Genomic DNA, 16,347 nt, shown 5'->3' on the forward strand with positions numbered 1-16,347 from the left:
ATAGATGGCATCATGAGGAAGGAAAATTATGTGGATATATTGAAGCAACATCTCAAGACATCAGTCAGGAAGTTAAAGCTTGGTCGCAAATGGGTCTTCCAAATGGACAATGACCCCAAGGATACTTCCAAAATTGTGGCAAAATGGCTTAAGGACAACAAAGTCAAGGTATTGGAGTGGCCATCACAAAGCCCTGACCTCAATCCTATAGAAAATGTGTGGGCGGAACTGAAAAAGCGTGTGCGAGCAAGGAGGCCTACAAACCTGACTCAGTTACACCAGGGGCCTCATGTATCAATCTTGCGTACGCACGAAAACACGGCGTACGCCAGCTTTCACGTTCACGGTCAGATGTACTAACAGTGAAATTAACGTAAGAATGTGCGTTCTTCCACGTAAACTTCAGGCCTGGCGTACGTACATTTTTGTGATGTTTGTCCGTTGGCGACTCATAGAGGCAATAAAGTGAAGTGGCAAACATTACACTACGAACTGTTCTATCGCACCTGCCAGATATTGCTTATAATTTGTAATTGATAAATGATTTGCCATATTATTGTCACACGAGTCTTATTAGAATATTCTATTAATTATGCAAATAAGTAAGAACATATATAAAGGATGTGAAAATTGATACAACCCGTCTAGCAATGGCAGCTTTGGCTTTATTAGAATACATTTTCAATGGACAAATCCGGAGAGAACGAGTTTTTAGGGACCACGGTGATTTTCTGGCCCACGACGATGACTGGCTCATCATCCGTTTCAGATTTCCAAGGGCTATACTCTTGGAGCTCTGCGCTGAGTTGGGTCCGAATTTGGAAAGAGAGACAGTGAGGAGCCACGCATTACCCGTTCCTTTACAGGTGCTTACTACACTTGGTTTCCTAGCAACCGGTTCTTTCCAAAGAGAACTGGCAGACCGCTCAGGAATAAGCCAGTCGTGTTTGAGCCGTGCAATGCCACCTGTATGGGGACGGCATCATCCGCTTGTCTACCAGGTATATAACGTTCCCATACGATGCAGGTGACCAGCCAAACATCAAAGCGCAATTTGCAGCGATAGCCGGTTTTCCTAATGTAATCGGAGCGATCGACTGCACACATATTGCTATAAAGGCGCCATCTGAAGACGAATTTGCATATGTGAATCGGAAACATTTCCATTCAATAAATGTGCAGATTATATGTGATGCACAAATGCGCCTAACAAATATTGTGGCAAGGTGGCCTGGGTCAACCCATGATTCATATATCCTTACAAACAGCATGGTTGGGATGAGACTCCAAGCTGGCAGGGTGCGCGATGGGTGGCTACTTGGTAAGTTATGCATTTAAATGTATGGTTCTATCTAAAAGTAAAATGTTTGTGTCTGTAATTATTATTACTGCCCATCAGGAGACAGTGGTTATCCACTAAAGACGTGGCTGTTAACCCCCCTCACCAACCCACAAACTGACCGAGAGCGCAGATACAATGATGCCCATTCCCGCACTCAGTCAGTTGTGGAGCGGGCGATTGGGCAGCTGAAATGTCGGTGGCGCTGCCTTGACAGGACCGGGGGGATGCTGTTATACCACCCTGACAAGGTTTGCCGCATCATACTGGCCTGTGGAGTGCTGCACAATGTCGCGCACAGGCATGGCATACCCCTTGGTGAGGTGGGGGCACCGCCAGATGACCCTGACCCAGGACCAGTATATGTGCAGCACAATCAACAAGCCATTCAGGCCCGTCAACGTGTAATTGCGACAATATAAATGGTACTCAGACACAAAGTTCATTTTTTGACCAATTCTTTTAATGAATGGCTTATTTCTGTGAGTGCGTCAGTGACATTTTTAAGGTGACTGTTCATTTCTTCAATGGCCCTAACAATTTGTTGTTGTGACTCCAGAACAGCATGCGTCAAGACACGGCCAGATGGACGGGCTTCAGCACTGGGGGAACATTAGAGACACGGGAGACGCTGGACTGAATGGGCTCTGGCTGCTCAGGTGGTGCGGACTCTGAGTGCGTGCCAGTGGACGTTCCTGCGGTTCCTAAGTCCAATTAAACACAGGCACATCTTAACAGTAATTTGAGTCTGTTCCTTATTAATGGGTACACGCATTTGCAATAAAAGCAGTGGATACGTGAAATCTCTGGTGTACCTTTTGCTATATTGCATGCATTTTAAAATTAAACGGTGGCTGGCTATGTATATCAAAGTTAAGGAAATAAATCTGAGTCACCTTGCTGGCAGTCCTGTAGTATATCCGAGTCTCCTACATCAGCGGATACGATTCCAGAGATTAACGTGTCTCCTACAATAGAGGCAACTCTCTGATCAAAGGGTGCAAGTTCATCGGTCCCTGTACCACCGCCTGTTCTGCCCACACTTTGTCGGTGCGCAGCAGTTCTCCGCTTAACTTCCACCTTTATGTCTGACCATTTCTTCTTCAGTTCATTTACGGTGCGACTCTCAGATCCCACCGCGTTGACGGCATCAGACATCCTCGCCCACTCTTTTTTCTTTCTTTTGTTATTACTTCCAGAGGACAGATTTCCAAATAAAATATTTTTTCTTGTTTCTACCTCTGATAGTAGCACCTCTAATTCGTTTTCAGTGAAATTTCGTTTCTTGCTTGCTTTAGCCATGTTCTTGCAGGTTTCTTTTGCCAAATTGGACTAATTACCATATTTAAATTGATTTAATTGAGGGAGGAGACAGGGTGTGGTGTGGTGCTCGTGCATGTGCGCTCAATTTCGCGTTGATTGGGATGTACAAAGAGAATGTATGTGGAATGCTGCGTACACAGAGATTCATACATCAGATTTTTTTGGTGCGTACGCACATTTATGGCTTTGTCCGTACGCAATGTTTTAGTATGAATTCAACGCAAGACTTTGTACATGAGGCCCCAGCTCTGTCAGGAGGAATGGGTCAAAATTCTGCTACCAAATACTAATTGAGTGTATGTAACCTTCTGACCCACTGGGAATGTGATGAAAGAAATAAAAGCTGAAATAAATCATTCTCTCTACTGTTATTCTGACATTTCACATTCTTAAATTAAAGTTGTGATCCTAACTGACCTAAGGCAGGGAATTTTTACTAGGATTAAATGTCAGGTATTGTGAAAAACTGAGTTTAAATGTATTTGGCTAAGGTGTATGTTAACTTCCGACTTCAACTGTATCTCTGTCATCCTCCTTGTCACTATAGTGGTATAGTGTGAAGTTGCCCATAGACGCTGATCTTGGGTCAGTTTTGCATTTGCCCTAACAATGGTTAAGGTTAGGATTGGGGGAAGATAAGCTGATTCTAGATTTGTACCGAGGGGGAAACTACAGTCTACTCTAGAACAGCTGTCTCAATTAGGGGTGAAATGACCTTTTTAGAGACAGGAAAAGCTTGAGCAACACTGTAAGTTATACCATATCATTTAGTAATATTACCTGCATGTGCAGTACTTGGCCCCTAAACATTGGAGCCTACTATATTTTTGCAGGGCTTGTGGGTATTTTTGCTGCAATAAGATATCACATTTTGTCTTTCTTCACCCTTCTCCCCTCCAACAGGATATGTTGGAGTGAATCATTACTTGGATGACACTGCTCTGCTCTTATGTTAGCTGAGATGGACTGTGAAGTGTACGTGTGTGTGTGTGTGTGTGTGTGTGTGTGTGTATGTGTGTGTGTGTGCATTTGTTAAGCTGTTACCTCTTCTCCTCCCAGTACCCCTTCCAGTATACATGCACCAGAAATAGCTGGGCTCTTTTGCTTTGATTAGTTCTAACAGGGCTATTATCCACTGATGTTGATATTGGTTTTAATTCAGGGAATTGTCGTCATGACATGCATGCCTTATTCTATACACCCACTGTTAATAATATGTTCAAAATGTAATATATGGCTGATACCAATGACAAGCGCACAAAAGAGCCATTCTTCACAAGTATAGAAACTGTGTCTGCACTGTATAGGCCTACTGTCACGCCCTGACTCAGGGGACGCTTATTTGTTGAGTCAGGGTGTGTATATTCTATGTCGTGTAGTTCTATGTTTTCTATCTAGTATGTCTAGATCTATGTTGGCCGGTGTGGTTCCCAATCAGAGGCAGCTGTCGCTCGTTGTCTCTGATTGGGGACCATACTTAGGCAGCCTATTGGCACTATTGAGTTGTGGGATCTTGTTCCGGGTAAGGTTTGTTGTGTGTTAAACCTTAGGACTTCACGGTTCGTTTGTTTATTGTTTTGTCGTGTGTTTATTCAGTTTAAATAAACATGTACGCATATCACACTGCGCCTTGGTCTGACCCGTCATTAAACGAACGTGACAGAAGATCCCACCAAACAAGGACCAAGCAGCGTGCCCAGAAGGAGCAAACGCCGGGGATTCAACGGGAGGTAACTTTAGTAGATGTCCTCCTCGGTTGGGGGAGAATTACTGAGGAGGAGAAATTTTTTTGGGGGGGCACACTGGGTGGATGACGAGGCAGCAGGAGGCCGTGGAAGGGCGAATCTGCAGGTTAGGAGAGGAGGCCACCATGTTACGGGGGCTATTGGAGCAGGAGTTATTCGGTCAGAGGGAGGCGCTACAGGAGGCTAAAAGGGAGAAGGAAAGTGTAGAGGCACGGCGAGAGGAGCTGGTTAGGCAGCAGAAGGAGCGGGGGTTAATAAAGGAACCCAGTCCCGCTCCTCGCACCAAGAAAGTGGTGCGTGTCGCCAGTCCGGTCCGGCCCGTTCCTGCTCCCCGCACTAAGCCAGTGGTGCGTGTTCCCAGTACGGCCCGACCCGTTCCTGCTCCTCGCACCAAGCCAGTGGTGCGAGTCGCCAGCCCGGTCCGGCCTGTTCCTGCTCCTCGCACCAAGCCAGTGAGTCAAGCCAGTGGGTACTGTCACGCCCTGACTCAGGGGACGCTTATATGTTGAGTCAGGGTGTGTATATTCCTTGTTGTGCTTGTTCTATGTTATAGGATCTAGTATGTCTAGATCTATGTTGGCCGGTGTGGTTCCCAATCAGAGGCAGCTGTCGCTCGTTGTCTCTGATTGGGGACCATACTTAGGCAGCCTATTGGCACTAGTGGGTTGTGGGATCTTGTTCCGTATAAGGTATGTTGTTTGTGTCTACCTTGGACTTCACGTTTCATTTCATTTCTTGTTTTGTCGAGTGTTTATTAAGTTTAAATAAACATGTATGCATATCACGCTGCGCCTTGGTCCGTCTCGTCTATGAACGATCGTGACACCTACGGCAATCAAATCTCTTTGTTTGTTACTTACGTCCTCAACCACTGTGTCAGTTGGCAAGTATTGTTGCATCATCTTTAAGTATTATTCACACATGTAATGTAACTGTGATACTTTATTAATTTAACACAACTTCCCAGTGTTTGTCTTTAAGACACAAGCTATTGTGGTTACTTTATTTAAGTTTCAAGTTTGATTAGTCGTATGTACAAGATACACAAGGTCTACACTGTCCAACGAAATGCTTATTTGCATAAACATGTTGTATAAATGTATTTTCCACCTGAGCAAAAATAAAACACACACACTTGTGTGGGTTTTTAAATGAATATGTGTTTGCTGTTCTGCACTTTGAAATTAAATAAATGTACAGTACTGCTACTGTGAGTTTCTTCAGTGCTTATAGATAAAGAGACACTCTGCTGATCTGGCATGAGTGACTGACACGTCATTATCAACCACACATCCACACGTGTATGTCAACCACATATAAATCAACCATGCAAAGGGTAATTACGGAATCATGGAAGTGAGCAGGGCCCCCCAGATAGCAGGTGATCATAGCAATGGCAAAATGTGTAGAATTTAATTAACTTTAAAACAGAAAAAAATTATCTCACCATCATGGCAAAAAATTCTGAATATTTTATTTATTATAAACCTTTATTTAACCAGGGGAACACATCTCATTTCCAATGGTTCCCTGAAAACAACAGTTCAAGCAATGTGAGCAACCATTTAAGCATGATCACTACGAAATTAGTTACTGTACAACATTTCAAATAAAATACGTTACATTCAAAATGGCAGTAGAAACAAATATATACAATCAATAAAAGGTGCACATTTTGGGACCAAATAATCAAGTTTTAGAGTTACCTGTAGGTCATTAGAGGACTGAGGGACATAGTAACTAAAAGCAGTCTTCCCTAACTCAGAGGAGACCCGTGAAACCTCTAGAACTAACCAGTCTTGAGAATGAGTCTTATAGTTAGATTTCCAATTTTCGAAGTGAGGTGAGGTAGTATGGGAGTTTCTGGAGAAGTGCTTTATATAATAGCCAACATTGGGCCCTTCTGTTAGTCAGAGACTCCCAGCCAACAGAACTGTATAGGAATAGCATGAGATGAGCTATAAAACAGCACTTTTTTCTCTCTGCCCCATGGAAAAACTGTAGAATTGCATTATATGGAGGTAGATGCCCCGGGGCCATATCCATTGTCGTATCCCGGTATCTGAACCTCCTAGGTGTGGCCGGGTAAGAGTGGAGTCAAGCCTGCTCATCTTGTTTAGATGGTGGGTGTGGACGTATTGCCTTATCCTGGTTTAACATTACCTTACAGGAGTATTGGCATTGACTCTCTATAGGCTACAGTGCAATCACTGTTGGTTCTCTATTGAGGTTGAACACGGTGCTGTAGATTTGATCAGACTGTCAGTGGAAATGGTGACTATTGATTGAGCTATAAGGCATGACTGAGGAGGGTACTCCAGGCTGACAGGAAATACTTCAGGAATCTCTTCTTTCAGTGTGAAGAACTGCCAAAATACCCAGGGATTGTCTTTTGATTGGCTGTTGAGATGAGACCGAGAGGTGAGATCTCTGTCTGTGCATGGCATGGGAATACTTTTTATATGTTTAATGCGATTGAGTGTGGAATTTGCATTATCTCACTTATTTGTTGTTGTGGTTGCTAGATTTTTTGTGTGCTGTTACTCTCCTCCTCATCATCCTCGTCATATGGATAATCTCTACCAACCCACCCAACATCCATGAAAGAGACAGAAACATAAAACAAGATATCTTAGGTAAAGTTACTCTTTCTCCATTTGTATTTCTGTGTATCTCTTTTGCCCTCTCTTTATTAGTTTTTCCTCCTAATAATATCATTGTGTTGAGCTCAAAAAGCAACTCTGATCACTAAACATTTCAATTTCATTTATTTCCCTATCTTATTCAATACTCTCAATCATTCTTCATAGATGAACACAGCAATTAGAATTTGACCCTTTCTCCTCAACTAAATATTCCAAAGGAATAATTGATTATGAAATAAATAATTGAACATCAGTCAAACAGACAGTTCAGAAGTCTCTTAAGTTTCTCTTTGTTCCTGATCCATGTATCAGAACTCTATCATCTATCAGTCAGCCATCTTTATTTATTCATAACCTCCTCCATCACTTCTTGAAAGTAACCCAGTACTCCGTTTCATCAGATTTAGGAGCGTGATAGCGCTCGTTGTAAAGGAGATTGATTTAGGAGGGGGGTCCTACATATTAATTAAGTCTGTCTCTTAAAATATGATTTTCTTAAAAGTTCTCTAAATGTATCTTATCATTAATCACTGTACACTTTGTATCACACTTTATATTACATGTGTAACACTTTGGATCACTTTAGATCTCATCAGAAGAGGTTTTAGTCTACATAGGTTGCTTGACTAGTTGTACATAAGGATGTATTACACCTTGATGAGTATGTTGTTTTCTCTGTTGGTTTGTAAATATATAATTTCAACACACCTTTCTCTCTGTGCTTGTATTTGTCAGCTGTGCCATGACCCTCACCTCCAAAATGCAGCCTTTCCATAAACTGGCCATCCCTACTTTAAATGTGTCCCTACTTTTCACCAAGCTTTTCCATGACACCTCAGCTATTGTACATGTGGTTGCTGCTCCAGCTCTTGTGTTTGCAGTCTTGTGACATGTGACTCTTATCTCCATAGTGTTATGAGTGGTGTGATGAACAACGTGGGACCAGGACTGAACCTAGTGCTGGTGAATGGTGAGTTCATCTTCACCACACATACGTTATGATGCACATAGACACACTGCTATGTAGTGTGAGGTGAGGTAGTGGGTTCGATCCCCGGGACCACCCGGGACCACTCATACACAAAAAATATATATATATATGCACGCATGACTGTAAGTCGCTTTGGATAAAAGCGTCTGCTAAATGGCATATTATCTTTATTATTATCTTTAGTGAATAATAGGATTGTGCAAGACTGGAATCAGACATGCCTGCCTGGTTATAAACTCAGCAAAAAAAGAAACGTCCCTTTTTCAGGACCCTGTCTTTCAAAGATAATTCGTAAAATTCCAAATAACTTCACAGATCTTCATTGTAAAGGCTTTAAACACTGTTTCCCATGCTTGTTCAATGAACCATAAACAATTAATGACCATGCACCTGTGGAACGGTCGTTAAGACACTAACAGCTTACAGACGGTAGGCAATTAAGGTCACAGTTATGAAGACTTAGGACACTAAAAGAGGCCTTTCTACTGACTCTGAAAAACACCAAAAGAAAGATGCCCAGGGTCCCTGCTCATCTGTGTGAACGTACCTTAGGCATGCTGCAAGGAGGCATGAGGACTGCAGATGTGGCCAGGGCAATAAATTGCAATGTCCGTACTGTGAGACGCCTAAGACAGAGCTACAGGGAGACAGGACAGACAGCTGATCGTCCTCGCAGTGGCAGACCACGTGTAACAACACCTGCACAGGATTGGTACATCCGAACATCACACCTGCGGGACAGGTACAGGATGGCAACAACAACTGCCCGAGTTACACCAGGAACGCACAATCCCTCCATCAATGCTCAGACTGTCCGCAATAGGCTGAGAGAGGCTGGACTGAGGGCTTGTAGGCCTGTTGTAAGGCAGGTCCTCACCAGACATCACCGGCAACAACGTCGCCTATGGGCACAAACCCACCGTCGCTGGACCAGACAGGACTAGCAAAAAGTGCTCTTCACTGATGAGTTGCGGTTTTGTCTCACCTGGGGTGATGGTCGGATTTGCGTTTATCGTCGAAGGAATGAGCGTTACACCGAGGCCTGTACTCTGGAGCGGGATCGATTTGGAGGTGGATGGTCCGTCATGGTCTGGGGCGGTGTGTCACAGCATCATCGGACTGACCTTGTTGTCATTGCAGGCAATCTCAACGAAGTGCGTTACAGGGAAGACATCCTCCTCCCTCATGTGGTACCCTTCCTGCAGGCTCATCCTGACATGACCCTCCGACATGACCCTCCAGCATGACAATGCCACCAGCCATACTGCTCGTTCTGTGCGTGATTTCCTGCAAGACAGGAATGTCAGTGTTCTGCCATGGCCAGCAAAGAGCCCGGATCTCAATCCCATTGAGCACGTCTGGGACCTGTTGGATCGGAGGGTGAGGGCTAGGGCCATTCCCCCCAGAAATGTCTGGGAACTTGCAGGTGCCTTGGTGGAAGAGTGGGGTAACATCTCACAGCAAGAACTGGCAAATCTGGTGCAGTCCATAAGGAGGAGATGCACTGCAGTACTTAATGCAGCTGGTGGCCACACCAGATACTGACTGTTACTGTTACTTTTGATTTTGACCCCCACTTTGTTCAGGGACACATTATTCCATTTCTGTTAGTCACATGTCTGTGGAACTTGTTCAGTTTATGTCTCAGTTGTTGAATCTTGTTATCTTCATACAAATATTTACACATGTTAAGTTTGCTGAAAATAAACGTTGTTGACAGTGAGAGGACGTTACTTTTTTTGCTGAGTTCATAATATGCATTTTCTTTTTCTTCAGGTGAAAATTGGATGATCGAAAGAGTTAACTTCTTTAACATCGTCCTCCGGGTTTAGCCGGTGTAGGCCGTCATTGTAAATAATAATTTATTCTTATTCTTAACTGACTTGCCTAGTTAAATAAAGGTAAAAAAAGTAATAAAATAAAAACATCCACTCTGGAAGTAAGTGCTGTTGTTAGGTTACAAGAGTGAAATGCGTATTATATTCTGATTGAAATGTAAAGATAGAAATGATCTTATTTTTGTTTCATCTAAATTATGTTTTTTGTTCTACAGTCTCCAAAAAGAATCGGAGGAAATCTTGGCCTTCTTGAACACGATTAAACCTGAAATGATTGTTCTGGTGGCATCTTTTGATGACACAGCGACAAAGTAAGTTTAAATAATTAATGGGCACCAATATTGATAATTCTATATGATATCAGGGGCACAACTTTCACTAGGGACGACATGTCCGCCCCACATTCTGAAATTGCATTTTTGTCCCCCCCAGTTTTAGCATTGGAATGTGATACAAAACGAGGCAACGGTGTGCTGTAGGACCATACGGACACATCCGAGCGGTCGGGTAGGCTGTTTGGAGTGTTTATCCGACTGGATAAAATATTATGTCCCCCCCTCTGTGAATGAAGGAGTCAGGCGCAGGAGGTAAAACACCGAAGTCCAGAGTTTATTCCGTTTACATAAATAAAATGCACCCAGCATCAATACGAAAACAATCACAAGGGAAATATTCCACCTTCGCAATAACCGAGCTACTCGCTCTCACAATGAAACAATCACTCACAAAGACAAGGGGAACAGAGGGAACACTTATACACATACTAATTGGTGGAATGAGCACCAGGTGTGTGTGATTGACAAGACAAGACATGACAAGTGGAGTGATGAGAATGGGATCGGCAGTAGCTAGTAAGCCGGTGACGACGAACGCCGAAACCTGCCCCGAACAAGGAGGCGAGGCAGCCTCTGCGGAAGTAATGACAGTACCCCCCCCCCCCCACCCCGACGCGGGGCTCTAGCAGTGCGCCAACCCCGGCCTCGGGGACGGCCAGGAGGACGCGGAGCAGGGCGAGTCGGATGGCGACGGTGGAAATCCCTCAACAGGGAGGGATCGAGGATGTCCCTCCTTGGGACCCAGCACCGTTCCTCGGGACCGTACCCCTCCCACTCCACGAGATACTGAAGGCCCCCCACCCGACGCCTCGAATCCAGTATGGAACGGACCGAGTACGCCGGGGCCCCCTTGATGTCCAGAGGAGGTGGAGGAATCTCCCGCACCTCAGACTCCTGGAGCGGACCAGCTACCACCGGCCTGAGGAGAGACACATGAAACGAGGGGTTAATACGGTAATCAGGGGGGAGTAACAACCTGTATGTAACCTCGTATATCCTCCTCAGGACTTTAAACGGCCCCACAAACCGTTGGCTCAGCTTCCGGCAGGGCAGGTGGAGGGGTAGACTCCGGGTCGAGAGCCAGACCCGATCCCCCGGTACGAAAATCAGGGCCTCCCTGCGGTGGCGGTCAGCGTTCGCCTTCTGACGACGCACGGCGCGCTGGAGGCGAACGTGGGCAGCGTCCCAAGTCTCCTCCGTGCACCGAAACAGTCAACCACCGCAGGAGCCTCGGTCTGGCTCTGGTGCCACGGTGCCAGGACCGGTTGGTAACCCAAAACACATTGGAATGGTGTTAGGTTAGTGGAGGAGTGGCGGAGAGAGTTCTGAGCGTATTCTGCCCATGGCAGGAACACTGACCACTCCCCCGGCTGGTCCTGACAGTAGGTCCGCAGGAACCTACCCACATCTTGATTCACCCTTTCCACCTGCCCATTACTCTCGGGGTGAAATCCAGAGGTCAGGTTGACCGAGACCCCCAGACGTTACATGAACGCCTTCCAGACTCTAGACGTGAACTGGGGACCTCGGTCGGACACTATATCCTCTGTTACCCCGTATTGCCGGAAGACGTGAGTAAACAGCCTCCACAGTTTGTAGGGCCGTGGGGAGACCGGGCAGAGGAAGGAGGCGGCAGGACCTCGAAAAGCGATCCACAATGACCAGGATAGTGGTGTTACCTTGGGAGAGGGGAAGATCAGCAAGAAAATCAAAACTAAGGTGAGACCATGGTCGTTGTGGAACTGGTAAAGGTTGTAGCTTACCCTTACGTGAGGGTGTATGTTTCCTCCTGCTCAGTGTGCTCCCAGAGTAAGGCACAGGTACTGCAGCCAAGCTGGACACTGCGGTGGAGATGGATCTGTGCGTAATGCCTGCGCTATATCCACGTCTATCGCCCATACTATCGGCGCCACAATGCATGAGGCCCGGAGTATGGGTTGTTGTCTCTGGGCCTCTCCTCTGTGTCATACAGCCGTGACAATGCGTCTGCCTTCACATTCTTCGTACCTGGAATGTATGAGAGTGTGAAATCAAACCGGATGAAGAAGAGGGCCCACCTGGCCTGGTTAGGATTCAGCCTCCTCGCTGCCCGAATGTACTCCAGGTTACAGTGGTCTGTCCAGACGATTAAAGGGTGTTTCGCCCCTTCGAGCCAATGCCTCCACACCGTTAAAGCTCGGACAACAGCCAGCAGCTCCCGATCACCAACGCTGTAGTTCTGCTCCGCCGAACTGAGCTTCTTCGAAAAGAAGGCACAGGGGCGCAGCTTGGGTGGCGTGCCCGAGCGTTGGGATAAGACAGTGCCTATCCCTACCTCGGACGCATCCACCTCCACTACGAACGGTAGTGATGAATCGGGGTGAGCCAGTACCGGGGCTGAGGTGAACAGACCCCGCAATCTACTGAAGGCCAAATCAGCCTCAGCAGACCAGCGGAGCCGGGACGGCCCACCCTTCAACAAGGAGGTAATGGGTGCTGCGACCTTGCCAAACCTCCGATAGTAGTTGGCAAAGCCAAGGAAGCGCTGCACCTCCTTCACCGTGGTTGGAGTCTGCGAATTATGCACGGCTGAAATGCGATCTCCCTCCATCTCCACACCTGTGGTAGTAATGCGGTATCCGAGGAAGGAGATTGACTGCTGGAAAAACTCACACTTGCCTTGGCATAAAGATCATTCTCCAGCAGTCGGACCAGTACCTTGCGAACCAGGGGCACATGCTCGGTGCGCGTAGCGGAATACACCAGGATGTCATCGATGTAGACCACCACACCGCGACCAAGCATGTCTCGAAACACCTCGTTCACAAAGGACTGGAAAACGGATGGAGCATTCATCAAACCGTAGGGCATCACCAGGTATTCATAATGCCCCGAGGTTGTGCTGAATGCGGTTTTCCACTCGTCCCCTTCCTGAATACGCACCAGGTTGTAGGCACTCCTGCGGTCTAATTTGGTGAAAAAACGGGCCCCATGCATTGACTCATTCACTGAAGGAATGAGGGGAAGAGGATAACTAAATCGTACAGTCACCTTATTCAGTGGTCGATAATCAATGCACGGGCGTAAACCGCCATCTTTCTTCTTCACAAAGAAGAAACTCGAGGAAGCAGGTGAAGTGGAGGAATGTATATACCCCTGGCGCAGGGACTCGGTGACGTATGTTTCCATAGCCTCCGTTTCAGCCTGCGACAGGGGATACACATGACTCCTGGGAGGTACAGTGTCTACCCAAAGGTTTATCACGCAATCCCCCTCCCGATGAGGTGGTAATTTAGTCGCTTGCGTCTTGGAAAACGCGAGCACCAGATCATGGTATTCGGAGGGAATGCGCACGGTGGGGGTATCGTCTGGACTCTCCACTGTGGTCGCACCAACGGAAACATCTAGACACCTACCCGGACACTCACGCGACCACCCCGTAAGCACCCTCTGCGGCCATGAGAAATTGGGGTTGTGAAGGGCTAACCACGGAATACATAAGACTACAGGGTAAGCAGGAGACTCAATAATCAAAAAAGTGATCTGCTCAACATGCGTCTCCTGTGTAATCATGGTGACTGGTACAGTAACCTCCTTAACCAACCCGGACCCTAATGGTCGACTATCAAGTGCTCTGATTGGGAGTGGAATGGATAGGGGAACCAATGAAATGCCTTGACGGCGTACAAATGCCCATAAAGTTCCCAGCTGTGCCTGAATCGACTAGCGCCTTACACTGGGAAACTACCAGGTGATCGGGAAAGGAGATAGATAAGGTACAGTGCACCGCAAAGGACTCTGAACAATTTTGGGTGTTCGTTACCTGGGGTGATGTGTGAGTACCCTGCCTACCGCCTCCAGACCCAAAGGAACGTTGACTGCGATGTGAGGTGGATTGTCCCTTCATGCCACCAGAGTGGCACTGTCGCTGTCCTCCTGCGCTCTCTCGACCGGCGGCTCCCCCCAGCTCCATCTGCTCGGGTTCAGAGTCGTCCGGAGTAGGAACGGGCAGACCCCTACCAAGACGTCCTCTGGCTGCTTGCAGATTGTCCAGCCGGATGGCCATGTCCAACAGTTGGGAGAACGATAGCATGGCATCACGGCAGGCTAGCTCCCGTCGGACGTCCTCCATTAGGTGGCACCGGAAATGGTCGATCAGGGCTTGCTCGTTCCACCCGGACCCCGCTGCCAGCGTCCGGAACTCCAGCGCGTAGTCCTGTGCGGTCCTCGTCCCCTGCCTCAGATGGACCAGTCTTTCACCCGCCTCTCAACCCTCAGGCGGGTGATCGAAAGAGGCGAGCAAACTCCCTGTAGTCCTCCAATATGGAACCTCCCTAGTTCCACACCGCGTTGGCCCACTCCAGGGCTCTCCCACAAAGGCAGGACACGAGGACGGATACCTTCTCCCGCTCCAGTGGCGCCGGCCTGATGCTGGAGAAATACAACTCTAGTTGGAGCAGAAATCCCTTACATCGCGCTGCCATTCCATTAAACGCCGGTGGCCGGGATATCTGGATCCCTCCAGGGGCTGAGGTGTAGGTGGCTGGATCCGGTTGACCAGCTGGTCTCGATAGATCGGGTCCTCTCCTCTCCAGGCGTTGTACTACCTGAAGAACCCGATCCATCGCTTCACCCAAGCTGTGTGTCAGGATATAAAGGCATTCACACATGCGACGTATTTTGGCAAAAACCTTAATTACAATCAAACAATATTAAATTGACACCAAATGGGGACATTGAACTGGAGTAGATCCTGAATGAAGGAGACTGGATTCCACCACCTAGAATCCAGGTGGACCTTTTAACCTAAACTATAATCTAAAAAAATCATACCTGTATGCACAAAACCCTCCCACAGACTTTCTCACATTCTGTCAATTTAGCATACTTAGCATGCCTGCTGGGTCATCGCCGGTAGATGGGCCTCTCATTGTATTCCGACTGGGTGGGTTGGTTAGGCTCCCAGAACATTCATACCTGACCCAATGGGCAAACAGCAAGCAGTTGTCTGAACTTCACAGAGAAGAGACAGTTGTAATAATTTTTTATATACAGTATACAATGTATATCGATATCATATTGGGAAAAAACTGCTACTGATATTGATATAGATTTTCCATATCGGTGCACATTTTTCATTCATAATTCAACATACATTTTACATCCTGTGTTCAAATTAGAACAGTCAAACATCCACTCTGACGCTCAATCTCTCCTCAGGATGACTGATGAAATCAGGGACATATTTGTGGGACTGGGAAGCAGCATGATCAAGGATGTCAAATTGAGAGACAGCTAGGTGTTTGCTAGAGTGAAAAGCCCCTTTGAGAAGGTAGGAAAGCATCTGTAGCATCGACACTGTAAATATCAAGATTAATCTATATAAAGTCCCTATTCTGTAGGGAAAAATGTTGAGTAGTACATCAGTACTACACACTAGTACTCTCGTCTATACTGTAGTAGTATGAACTGTAGTATATACTACAGTACTGTATAACTTAATACCTATAAGCTCCCTCTTTTAATGTAATGAAACAGATGTTATTGTGTGACAGGTTCTTTGATGGAACCATAGTGTCTGATGAATTCCTATCGTCTACTGTTCAGCTGGTTGTCAATGATCAGAAGACCAATATGTACGTAACCTGGCCAGAGATGGTGGACACAGCCGGCTGCTTCCCCAGGAAGATCTGATAGACTAGACATCCCATACATAGATCCCAGAGTAGGACTGCTGATCTAGGATCATGTCCATCCTGTCCATGTATTCTTATTCATTATGATGTACAGTTGAAGTCGGAAGTTTACATACACTTAGGCTGGAGTCATTAAAACTTGTTTATCAACCACTCCACACATTTATTGTTAACAAACTATAGTTTTGGCAAGTCGGTTAGGACATCTACTTTGTGCATGACACAAGTAATCTTTCCAACAATTGTTTACAGACAGATTATTTCACTTATAATTCACTGTATCACAATTCCAGTGGGTCAGAAGTTTACATACACTAAGTTGGTGTGCCTTTAAACAGCTTGGAAAATTCCAGAAAATGATGTCATGGCTTTAGAAGCTTCCAAGTGGCTAGGGGCAGAGTCGTCTGAGCAAGCAAAGAGAATTAGATCTGTGCATATTCTCAATGCAACAGCAGG

At 46.3% G+C, this 16,347-nt stretch overlaps 1 long non-coding RNA gene and 1 pseudogene across 1 annotated transcript; both read left to right on the forward strand.

Moving 5' to 3' along the window:
* Positions 1 to 979: 979 nt before the first annotated feature.
* Positions 980 to 1,473, forward strand: LOC123492086. Its single transcript, XR_006661620.1, has 2 exons — positions 980 to 1,321; positions 1,400 to 1,473. It is a non-coding gene; the product is annotated as an uncharacterized LOC123492086 (long non-coding RNA).
* A 4,284-nt stretch (positions 1,474 to 5,757) lies between these two features.
* LOC121578460 lies at positions 5,758 to 15,889 on the forward strand (annotated as a pseudogene).
* The last annotated feature ends 458 nt before the right edge of the window (positions 15,890 to 16,347 follow it).

Source organism: Coregonus clupeaformis, chromosome 12 (assembly GCF_020615455.1).
Source record: "Coregonus clupeaformis isolate EN_2021a chromosome 12, ASM2061545v1, whole genome shotgun sequence".
NCBI lineage: Eukaryota > Metazoa > Chordata > Actinopteri > Salmoniformes > Salmonidae > Coregonus > Coregonus clupeaformis.